This window comes from Oncorhynchus kisutch, linkage group LG6, assembly GCF_002021735.2.
Source record: "Oncorhynchus kisutch isolate 150728-3 linkage group LG6, Okis_V2, whole genome shotgun sequence".
NCBI classification, from domain to species: Eukaryota; Metazoa; Chordata; class Actinopteri; order Salmoniformes; family Salmonidae; genus Oncorhynchus; species Oncorhynchus kisutch.
In genome coordinates, this window is record NC_034179.2 from 35,987,577 (window position 1) to 35,999,805 (window position 12,229).

Sequence of the window (12,229 nt, forward strand, 5' to 3'; positions counted from 1 at the left end):
AAAAGCCTGGAGGATGTGCTTTCTGAAAACCCATTGCACAGAGGCGTTCTCAATGAATGTACTGCTGAACTCTCGTGTTTGTCTGCAGCTGAATCCAATTCCAGGACTAAACGATAAAACAAAGCGTTATGGCAGATGAAATGGTGGACTCATCCTTGCCAAGACCCATTTGATTTCCACGATTGATTCTCCACTCACCCTTATTTGGGGGTAATTGGTGCTCTGAGGCAAGAGAATGCTTTTTGTAAAAGGACATCAGCCAACCCTCTCAGTAATCTGCTACAGATGGACTGGTGTTTCTATATGTTGAGTGTAGTTTTGGAGATTTTCCACAAAAATGTAATTATCCTTGTCTTTTTTATTGTTTTGACATGAAGCAACAGAGAAAGTGGATCCCACCATACACACTTGACACCAAGAGACATGCAATAAGTCATCACATTAACAGTCAGCTCATACATACACTACTATTCAAAAGTTTGGGGTCACTTAGAAATGTCCTTGTTTTTGAAAGATTTTTTTTTTTTTTGTCCATTAAAATAACATAAAATTTATCAGAAATACAGTGTAGACATTGTTAATGTATTGTAGCTGGAAACAACAGATTTTTTTATGGAATATCTACATTGGCGTACAGAGGCCCATTATCAGCAAGCATCACTCCTGTGTTTCAATGGCACGTTGTGTTAGCTAAAAGGCTAATTAATCATTAGAAAACCCTTTTGTAATTATGTTAGCACAGCTGAAAACTGTTGTCCTGAATTAAGAAGCAATAAAACAGTCCTTCTTTAGACTAGTTGAGTATCTAGAGCATCAGCATTTGTGGGGTTGATTACAGGCTCAAAAGGGCTAGAAACAAGGATCTTTCTTCTGAAACTCATCAGTTTATTCTTGTTCTGAGAAATGAAGGCTATTCCATGCGAGAAATTGCCAAGAAACTGGCGATCTCGTACAACGCTGTGTACTACTCCCTTCACAGAATAGCGCAAACTGGCTGTAACCAGAATAGAAAGAGGTGTGGAGTAGTACTCCCGGAGTCGCCTCTTCACTGTTGACGTTGAGACTGGTGTTTTGCGGGTACTATTTAATGAAGCTGCCAGTTGAGGACTTATGAGGCATCTTTCTCACATGGAATAGCCTTCCGGCACCGACAGAGATGGCCGCCTTGCTTCGCGTTCCTAGGAAACTATGCAGTATTTTTTTAATGTGTTATTTCTTCCATTGTTACCCCAGGAAATCTTAAGTTTTATTACATACAGCCGGGAGGAACTATTAGATATAAAAGCAACGTCAACTCACCAACATTACGACGAGGAATACGACTTTCCTGAAGCGGATCCTCTGTTTGGTCCAACACCCAGGACAATGGATTGGATTCCAGCCGGCGACCCAAAACAACGGCGCCGCAGAAGGGGCAGACGGAGCGGTCTTCTGGTCAGGCTCCGTAGACGGGCACAACGCGCACCATTCCCGAGCATAGTACTCACCAATGTCCAGTCTCTTGACAACAAGGTAGGCGAAATCTGAGCAAGGGTTGCCTTCCAGAGAGACATCAGAGATTGTAACGTTCTTTGTTTCACGAAAACATGGCTCACTTGGGAAACGTTATCAGAGTCGGAACTGGCACCTGGTTTCTACTGCCACCTGGTTTCTTCACGCATCGCGCCAACAGAAACAAACATCTCTCTAGTAAGAAGAAGGGCGGGGGTGTATGCTTTATGATTAACGAGACGTGGTGTGATCATAACAACATACAGGAACTTAAGTCCTTTTGTTCACCTGACCTAGAATTGCTTATAATTAAATGCCGACCACATTATCTACCAAGAGAACGCTCTTCGATCGAAATCACAGTCGTGTATATCCCCCCCCAAGCAGACACCTCGATGGCCCTGAAAGAACCTCATTGGACTCTATGTAAACTGGAAACCACATATCCTGAGGCTGCATTTATTGTAGCTGGGGATTTTAACAAGGCTAATCTGAAAACAAGGCTCCCAAATTTTATCAGCATATCGAATGCGCGACCCGGGCTGGCAAAACCCTGGATCATTGTTATTCTAACTTCAGTGACGCATACAAAGCCCTAACCTGCCCTCCTTTCGGAAAATCTGACCACGACTCCATTTTGTTGCTCCCAGCCTATAGACAGAAACTACAACAGGAAACGCCCGTGCTCAGGTATGCTCAACGCTGGTCTGACCAATCGGATTCCACGCTTCAAGATTGCGTCGATCACGTGGACTGGGATTTGTTTCCGCATAGCGTCGGACAATAACATTGATGAATACGCTGATTCAGTGAGCGAGTTTATTAGCAAGTGCATCGGTGATGTTGTACCCACAGCATCTATTAACTTATTTTGGGACTGGGGGGCAGTATTGAGTAGCTTGGATGAATACGGTGCCCAGAGTAAAATGCCTGCTACTCAGGCCCAGTTGCTAATATATGCATATTAATAGTATATTTGGATAGGAAACACTCTGAAGTTTCCAAAACTGTTTGAATGATGTCTGTGAGTATAACAGAACTCATATGGCAGGCAAAAACCTGAGAAAAAAATCCAACCAGGAAGTGGGAAATCTGAGGTTTGTAGTTTTTCAACTCATGCCCTATTGAAGATATAGTGGGATATTGGTCATGTTGCACTTCCTATATAGTGGGATATTAGTCATGTTGCACTTTCTTGACATCTAGGCTTCCACTAGATGTCAACAGTCTTTATAGAACCTTGTTTGAAGCTTTTACTGTGAAGCTGGGGCTCATAAGGGCTGTTTGAGCCAAGTGTCTGGCAGAGTGCCATGTGCTCGTGACGCTCGTTCACGTGAGAGCGAGCTCTGTTCCATTGCATTTCTGAAGACAAAGGAATTCTCCGGTTGGAACATTATTGAAGATTTATGACAAAAACATCCCAAAGATTGATTCTATACTTCGTTTGACATGTTTCTACGAACTGTAATATAACTTTTCGTCTGAACTTTCGCATGGACTTGCCGGTGCGTCGTGATTTTGGATTGTGTACTAAACCCGCGAACAACAAGGAGGTATTTGGACATAAATGAGGGACTTTATCGAACAAATCAAACATTTATTGTGGAACTGGGATTCCTGGGAGTGCAGGATGATGAAGATCATCAAAGGTAAGTGAATATTTATAATGCTATTTCTGACTTCTGTTGACTGCACAATATGGTGGATATCTGTTTGGCTGTTTTGGTCTCTGAGCGCCGTACTCAGATTATTGCATGGTGTGCTTTTTCGGTAAAACTTTTTTGAAATCTGACACAGCGGTTGCATTAAGGAGAAGTTTATCTAAAGTTCCATGCATAACACTTGTATTTTCATCAACAGTTATGATGAGTATTTCTGTAAATTGATGTGGCTCTCTGCAAAACACCGGATGTTTTGGAACTACTGAACGTAACGCGCCAATGTAATCTCAGATTTTTTTATATAAATATGAACTTTATCAAACAAAACATACATGTACTGTGTAACATGACGTCCTATGAGTGTCATCTGATGAAGATCATCAAAGGTTAGTGATTTATTTGATCTCTTTGTGCTTTTTGTGACTCCTCTCTTTGTCTGGAAAAATGGCTGTGTTCTTCTGTAACTTGGCTCTGACCTAACATAATCATTTTGTTTGCTTTCGTCATAAAGCCTTTTTGAAATTGGACACTGTGGCTGGATTAACGGGAAGTGTATCTTTAAAATGGTGTAAAATACTTGTATGCTTGAGGAATTGTAATTATGAGATTTCTGCTGTTTTGAATTTGGCGCCCTGCACTTTCACTGGCTGTTGTTGAGGTGGGACGCTACCATCCCGAATATCCCAGAGAGTTTAAAGCCTTCCCCAAACAGAAACCGTGGATTGATGGCAGCATTCGCTCAAAACTGAAAGCGTGAACCATTGCTTTTAATCAGGGCAAGGTGACCGGAAACATGACCGAATACAAACAGTGTAGCTATTCCATCCGCAAGGCAATCAAACAAGCTAAGCGTCAGTATAGAGACAAAGTAGAGTCGCAATTCAATGGCTCAGACATGAGAGGTATGTGGCAGGGTCTACAGTCAATCACAAACTTCAAAAAGAAAACCAGCACCATCGCGGACCACGATGTCTTGCTCCTAGACAAACTAAACAACTTCTTTGCCCGCTTTGAGGATAATACAGTGCCACCAACACGGCCCGCTACCAAAACCTGCGGGCTCTCCTTCACTGCAGCCAATGTGAGTAAAACATTTAAACGTGTTAACCCTGGCAAGAATGCAGGCCCAAACGGCATCCCCAGCCGCGTCCTCAGAGCATGCGCAGAGCAGCTGGCTGGTGTGTTTACAAACATATTCAATCAATCCCTATCCCAGTCTGCTGTTCCCACATGCTTCAAGAGGGCCACCATTGTTCCTGTACCCAAGAAAGCTAAGGTAACTGAGCTAATTGACTATGGTCCCGTAGCACTCACTCTCGAACCCACCCTGTGCAGCTGGGTCCTGGACTTCCTGACGGGCCACCCCCAGGTAGTGAGGGTAGAAAACAACATCTCCACCCCGCTGATCCTCAACACTGGGGCCCCACAAGGGTGCGTTCTCAGCACTCTCGTGTACTCCCTGTTCACCCATGACTGTGTGGCCATGCACGCCTCCAACTCAATCATGAGTTTGCAGACGACACTACAGTGGTATCCTTCTTTTTTTTTACCCCTTTTTCTCCCCAATTTCGTGGTATCCAATTGTTAGTAGCTACTATCTTGTCTCATCGCTACAACTCCCGTACGGGCTCGGGAGAGACGAAGGTTGAAAGTCATGCGTCATCCGATGTCGGAGGAAACACCGTGCACCTGGCAATCTTGGTTAGCGGGCACTAGTGCCCGGCCTGGTGCGCGATGAGACAAGGATATCCCTTCCGGCCAAACCCTCCCTTACCCGGACGATGCTAGGCCAATTGTGCGTCGCCCCACGGACTTCCCGGTTGCGGCCCTTAACCACTGAGGCCCTACAGTGGCTGGCTTGATTACCAACAACGACTAGACAGCCTACAGGGAGGAGGTGAGGGCGCTCGGAGTGTGGTGTCAGGAAAATAACCTCATACTCAATATCAACAAAACAAAGGAGATGATCGTGGACTTCAGGAAACAGCAGAGGGAACAGCCCCCTATTCACATCGACGGGAGGGTAGTGGAGAAGGTGGAAAGTTTTAAGTTCCTCGGCGTGCACATCACGGACAAACTGAAATTGTCCACCCACACAGACAGCGTGGTGAAGAAGGTGCAGCAGCGCCTCAGGAGCCTGAAGATATTCGGCTTGTCATCAAAAACATTCACAAATATTTACAGATGCACAATCGAGAGCATCCTGTCGGGCTGTATCACCGCCTGGTACAGCAACTGCTCTGCCCAAAACCTTAAGGCCCTCCAGATGGTAGTGAGGTCTGCACAATGCATCACCGGGGACAAACTACCTGCTCTCCAGGACACCTACACCACCCGATGTCACAGGAAGGCCAAAAAGATCATCAAGGACAACAACCACCCGAGCAAGTGCCTGTTCACCCCGCTATCATCCAGAAGGCGAGGTCAGTACAGGTGCATCAAAGCGTGGACCGAGAGACTGAAAAACAGCTTCTATCTCAAGGCCATCAGACTGTTAAACAGCCATCACTAACATTGATTTGCTGCTGCCAACATACTGACTCATCGCTAGCCACTTTAATAATTAAACATGGGATGTAATAAATGTATCACTAGCCACTTTAAACAATGCCACTTTATAAAATGTTACATACCCTACATTACTCATCTCATATGTACAGTCGTGGCCAAAAGTTTTGAGAATGACACAATATAAATTTTCACAAAATCTGCTGCCTCAGTTGGTATGATGGCCATTTGCATATACTCCAGAATGTTATGAAGAGTGACCAGATGAATTGCAATTAATTGCAGTCCCTCTTTACCATTCAAATGAAGTGAATCCCCCAAAAACATTTCCACTGCATTTTAGCCCTGCCAAAAAAGGACCAGCTGACATCATGTCAGTGATTCTCTCGTTAACACAGGTGTGAGTATTGACGAGGACAAGGCTGGAGATCACTCTGTCATGCTGATTGAGTTCGAGTAACAGACTGGAAGCTTCAAAAGGAGGGTGGTGCTTGGAATCATTGTTCTTCCTCTGTCAGCCATGGTTACCTGCAAGGAAACATGTCCTGTCATCATTGCTTTGCACAAAAAGGGCTTACAGGCAAGGATATTGCTGCCAGTAAGATTGCACCTAAATCAACCATTTATTGGATCACTAAGAACTTCAAGGAGAGCGGTTCAATTGTTGTGAAGAAGGCTTCAGGGCACACAAGAATCTAGCAAGCGCCAGGACCGTCTCCTAAAGTTTATTCAGCTGTAGGATCGAGGCACCACCAGTACAGGGCTTGCTCAGGAATGGCAGCAGGCAGGTGTGAGTGCATCTGCACGCACAGGTGAGGCGAAGACTTTTGGAAGATGACCTGGTGTCAAGAAGGGCAGCAAAGAAGCCACTTCTCTCCAGGAAAAACATCAGGGACAGACTGATATTCTGCAAAAGGTACAGGGATTGGACTGCTGAGGACTGGGGTAGAGTCATTTTCTCTGATGAATCCCCTTTCCGATTGTTTGGGGCATCCGGAAAAAGCTTGTCCGGAGAAGACAAGGTGAGCGCAACCATCAGTCCTGTGTCATGCCAACAGTAAAGCATCCTGAGACAATTCATGTGTGGGGCTGCTTCTCAGCCAAGGGAGTGGGCTCACTCACATTTTTGCCTAAGAACACAGCCATGAATAAAGAATGGTACCAACACATCCTCCGAGAGCAACTTCTCCCAACCATCCAGGAACAGTTTGGTGATGAACAATGCCTTTTCCAGCATGATGGAGCATCTTGCCATAAGGCAAAAGTGATAACTAAGAGGCTCGGGGAACAAAACATTGATATTTGGGTCCATGGCCAGGAAACTCCCCAGACCTTAATCCCATTGAGAACTTGTGGTCAATCCTCAAGAGACAGGTGGACAAACAAAACCCCACAAATTCTGACAAACTCCAAGCATTGATTATGCAAGAATGGGCTGCCCAGAAGTTAATGGACAGCATGCCAGGGCAGATTGCAGAGGTCTTGAAAAATAAGGGTCAACACTGCAAATATTAACTCTTTGCATCAACTTCATGTAATTGTCAATAGAAGCCTCTGACACTTATGAAATTCTATCTAAAGACACTGAGGCAGCAGACTTTGTGAAAATTAATATTTGTCATTCTCAAAACTTTTGGCCACGACTGTATATACTGTACTCTATACCATCTACTGCATATTATCTACGCCGTTCGGCCATCGCTCATCCATGTATTTTTAATTACATATTCTTATTCATTCCTTTACACTTGTGTGTATCAGGTAGTTGTTGTGAAATTTTTCAATTACTTGTTAGATATTACTGCATGGTCAGAACTAGAAGCACAAGCATTTCGCTACGCTCGCATTAACATCTGCCTACCATGTGTATGTGACAAATAAAATTTGATTTCTCAGAACAAGAATAGACTGACGAGTTTCTGAAGAAAATCTTTGTTACTGGCCATTTCGAGGCTGTAATCGAACCCACAAATGCTGATGCTCCAGATACTCAACTGGTCTAAAGGACAGTTGTATTGCTTCTTTAATCTGCATAACAGTTTTCAGCTGTGCTAACATAATTGCAAAATGGTTTTCTAATGATCAATTAGCCTTTTAAAATGATAAACTTGGATTAGCTAACACAATGTGCCATTGAAACACAGGATTGCTGATAATGGGCCTCTGTACGCCTATGTAGATATTCCATTTAAAAAAATCAGCCATTTACAGCTACAATAGTCATTTACAACATGAACAATGTCTACACTCTATTTCTGATCAATTTGATGTTATTTTAATGGACAAAAAATGTGCTTTTCTTTCAAAAACAAGGACATTTCTAAGTGACCCCAAACTTTTGAACGGTAGTGTAAGTGTGTACCACTCTAGGGACACAGCACACTGCCACACTCAAGTACACTTAGACATGGACTCTTGAGGAATGAGGAACTCAAATTATGTGCAAAAAGGATTTTGAGGAAGCACACTTTCTTTTTGCTCTCTGGCCTCTTTAATTTTCAAACCCTGTCTTCATGTTCCACTCATCTCCATCTTCTCTGTGTGAGTCCTGTGAAGGCTCACAGTGCTGCCTTGTTGTGGAGTGCTGCCTACTTCTACAGATACTTCAGCTGTGGTGCTGCTGAGTGCATTTCAAGTCACCGATCAGGTGCAACAGTGTTTTTCTCTATTTCACATAATAAACACACTCGTATGTGCATGTATGCACACATACATGCACACATACATTTACATGTACATGTGAAAATGTATGCACACATACATTTTCACACACACAAGCACTCACGTGTGCACATAGTACATGTGCACGTGTGCACTGATGCGCGCGCGCGCGCGCGCACACACACACACACACACACACACACACACACACACACACACACACACACACACACACACACACACACACACACACACACACACACACACACACACACACACACACACAGAGAGAGAGAGAGATCTGCATTTTCCCTGACTGTTGTCTTTTGGCCTTGCTCTGTTTTGCTCTCCGTCTCTCCCACTCTGTGCAGTCACAAATACTTAAGGTTCGGTGCATAAAGGAATGAGTTGTTGTTGCCTTATTTGTTTTGTACTCTCCCTGTGTATTATGCTGCTGTAGAGAGGAATGGGAAAAGCCTTTGATGCTCCACTGCCTAGCAGATGCTTTCAGTTTGCTTACTGAATCTCTATACTGAGCCCTCTCATTCTCCTTGGCATGATATGGGCTATTGACTGCCACTGCAGATGGGATAACAGGGGCCTGTGCTTCCAAATACCGTTAGAGGATGGAAATAACGTCGACATTCCACACACATACTGCGCGTGATGCAACAGAGGGACCACTCCAAGACCCAGTTCAACAGCACCAAAAAAAAAAAACTCTTGGAAATCTCACAGAGACAGAGACTGAAAGAAGTTTAGTTACTGGATATATTGGGCTCTTGGCCAAACAGGGTGAATATTTTGCAAGTCATTTGGCATGGCATGGAACAAAAGAATGCAATTACCACGCAACTTTGGGAAACAGACACTTTGGCTAACCTAAAAACGATTCTGATATACAATGGACTCCTTAAGTGCTATTGTTGTTGAATTTGTGCTGTAAATGGGGCATGCAGAAATATAATATATTGAAGTGGAACTAGTGAACACTGAACTGTAGTGCTAATGTTATAACTGGCTAAGAAATGTGTCACTCTTTCACATAACAGACTTAACATCTTCTACCTGTCTCCGACAACAAGATGGAGGAAGCAACTGTTCAATAAATCTTTCATGAGTTTCATTACTGCATATTTCATAGGGAGCCTGTCACTCTATAAATCAGCAAAGACAGCCCAATTCATCTTTGAAGTTCAGAGCTAAAAAGTGGAGCAGTGCAGTCAGACCAACTCATCTAGCATATTGTCTTATCAAAAAAATCAAAACACCAGTAGAATCTTGTTAGCTTATCTATTGTGGTGTGAAATTCATTTTTAAAGCTATTGGAAGACGGAACAACAGGAACAATAGATAACAGCTCAAGAATATCAGTGAATTAAATTGGGTTATGATAAATAGCAGGGAATAGTTACTGAAAAACACTTCCATAAGGCACTTGCCTTATAACTCCTGTAAATCGTCAGAACGTGATGAAACTGAAATTATACTACAATCAACAAGATTGTAAGCATGTCTTTGATAGTTTGATGAATATGGTTGCTTCATTACTATGCCCTGTTGTTTTCTTGTATACAGTTACTATTGACATTGAGAAAGGACGCCCTATGTTGAATACAGTAAATGTCACTTGCACCACTAAAAATGGTAAATTAACAGTGAGCATACGAGAGGTGCGTTCAACAAGGCTTCCGTTTGCAAACAGTCGTAGCGAACTATTCTTGTTCACAGTTTGTTGATCGTTTTATTAACACAAACATTCCAGTTTGTTAGTTTTAGCAACACTTTCTGGTAAAACGAAGGATAGACCATGTCAAATGTTGATTTTAGCTGCCGCTTCTGCAATAATCAGTGACTTTTTAGACCTTGGTACTGATGTCACGGAGTGGCTACCGATTTTAATGTGTGTATCGACAAGAAAAAGTGAGCAGCCGATTGGAAGAGATTCGAGTGTTATGTGGAGGAGGAAGTCATCCCTCGTTACAACGACTTTGCCTTTTCTCATTTTAGGATGAGCTGAGAAACCTTTCAGGTAATTTGCATGTCTAGACGGTCTCGGTGTTTTGATTAAAGTAACCTAAATAAAGATGTCTAAAACATTCCCAATGATGTACCTGGCTAATATTATCTATAAGGAAGCACGAATGCAACCCAACCGCTTAGTTAATTGACCAACCAGACAGCTGGGTGGGTGGGGTGTACAGTCAACCAACCAGACAGCTGGGTGGGGTGTACAGTCAACCAACCAGACAGCTGGGTGGGTGGGGTGTACAGTCAACCAACCAGACAGCTGGGGTGTGACAGCTGATATAATCAATCAATCAAACGGTTATGTACATTAAGTATATTATTTATAAGGCCCCTTATCTATCAACAGTTGCACAAAGGGCAGATACCCAAATTCAAATGTAAAAATGTTCAAGTACAATGTAAAAAAAAAGAAGGTACAATGTAGCCAACATTGTGAACAGAAAGCCTTTAATGAACAATATACCATTGTATCATTGCTAATTGCCTCTGTCTTACACACAGAACAACGGCAGGACTCTTAAGATGACAAAATCAAAGTTTGCTTTGTTTTTCAGATATTGTGTGAGGAACTCAACCCTCTGGTTCCATACAGAGGAGAACTACTGGATTGGCTTCCATTCTATTAGTCTTACTCCGACTTACAAGGCCTGGTGTGATAACATGCGTCTTATCTCTTGGCTGGTACATATGACTATAATGCTTCTATTAGGCTGGTTCAGTCGTGTGCTAATACGCTGCTCTTTATCGTGACCTATTTTCGCAAATACAGTATATTCCAGATAAGAGTTAGATAAAAGCCATCGCAGGGGGAAAAAAGGGAGGTTTTTTTCAATCATGGCAGGATTCAATTAAATTATATTGGGTTCATTTCAGTTTCAGGCTCGTATCTCTTTTTCCCTTTCATGCTGTCTGATGTTCATCTCTCATATAATCCAGAGAATTGGTAGCAATTTGCAGACAGAAACTAGTGTAGGCGAAGTGCATAATGTTTTAGAAATGGCTGTGAGGTCAGTCACCCCACACAAAACCGACTGTTTCAAATGGATTGACAGCTGGAATGGTCCAGACCAAACAGTTTTAAAGATTTTGTTGAAGCTGTTCAAGGCTCAGATGTCAGAGTTCATTGGGAGGAAAGAAATAGCTTCAGGGCTTTTTCTACTCACGTCTCTTTCTCAAAACATCTTTCTCAAAACTTAAGCAGTTAATATCAACATATGAGATTATTATCCATTCTGTCTGCTGAAGTCAGAGGATTTCCATTCCATTCCTGCCACCCGTACCCAGAATAATCACTAGATTATATATTATTGCATTGTTCGATGCCTGAATAAATAACACATGGGTAAAGCACTGCTGGGGTTCATTACAATGATGTTGGCAGCCAATCTTTACTCAGAAGTTTCTGTGACTTGCAAAGGAAGTAAAAGTGTGTTTTTAGACATATTTATTACTATTTTTAAACACTTCATTTGTGAGCTCTGCAAGTTAGACTTCAAGGTCTACAATTCCAAACATTAAAAAGCAGGTTATAATGAGTTGGCACCCAATGTTTTCACCCCGATAATAATCAATTGTTTTGGACTGGGCCAATGAATCACTGTAGGTAAACACGCAAACACACACCCCAAAACACACAAGCACACACCTTTGGACCAACAGCAATGAGAAATTGAGCTAATCTTCCACTGTTGAAGTGCAATTGTTCAAAGTCCTTCAGTAAGATAAGAGTGCCAGAGAAGCACTACTCATTCAGCCAACTCATACTTTGTTCTATACTTGAGGCTGATGTAGGAATTAAGTCATTAGCATATTACCCATATTTGGTCAAATTCAATGAATCAGCCCTCAAACACACACTGAAGAAAGAAGAGGTAGGA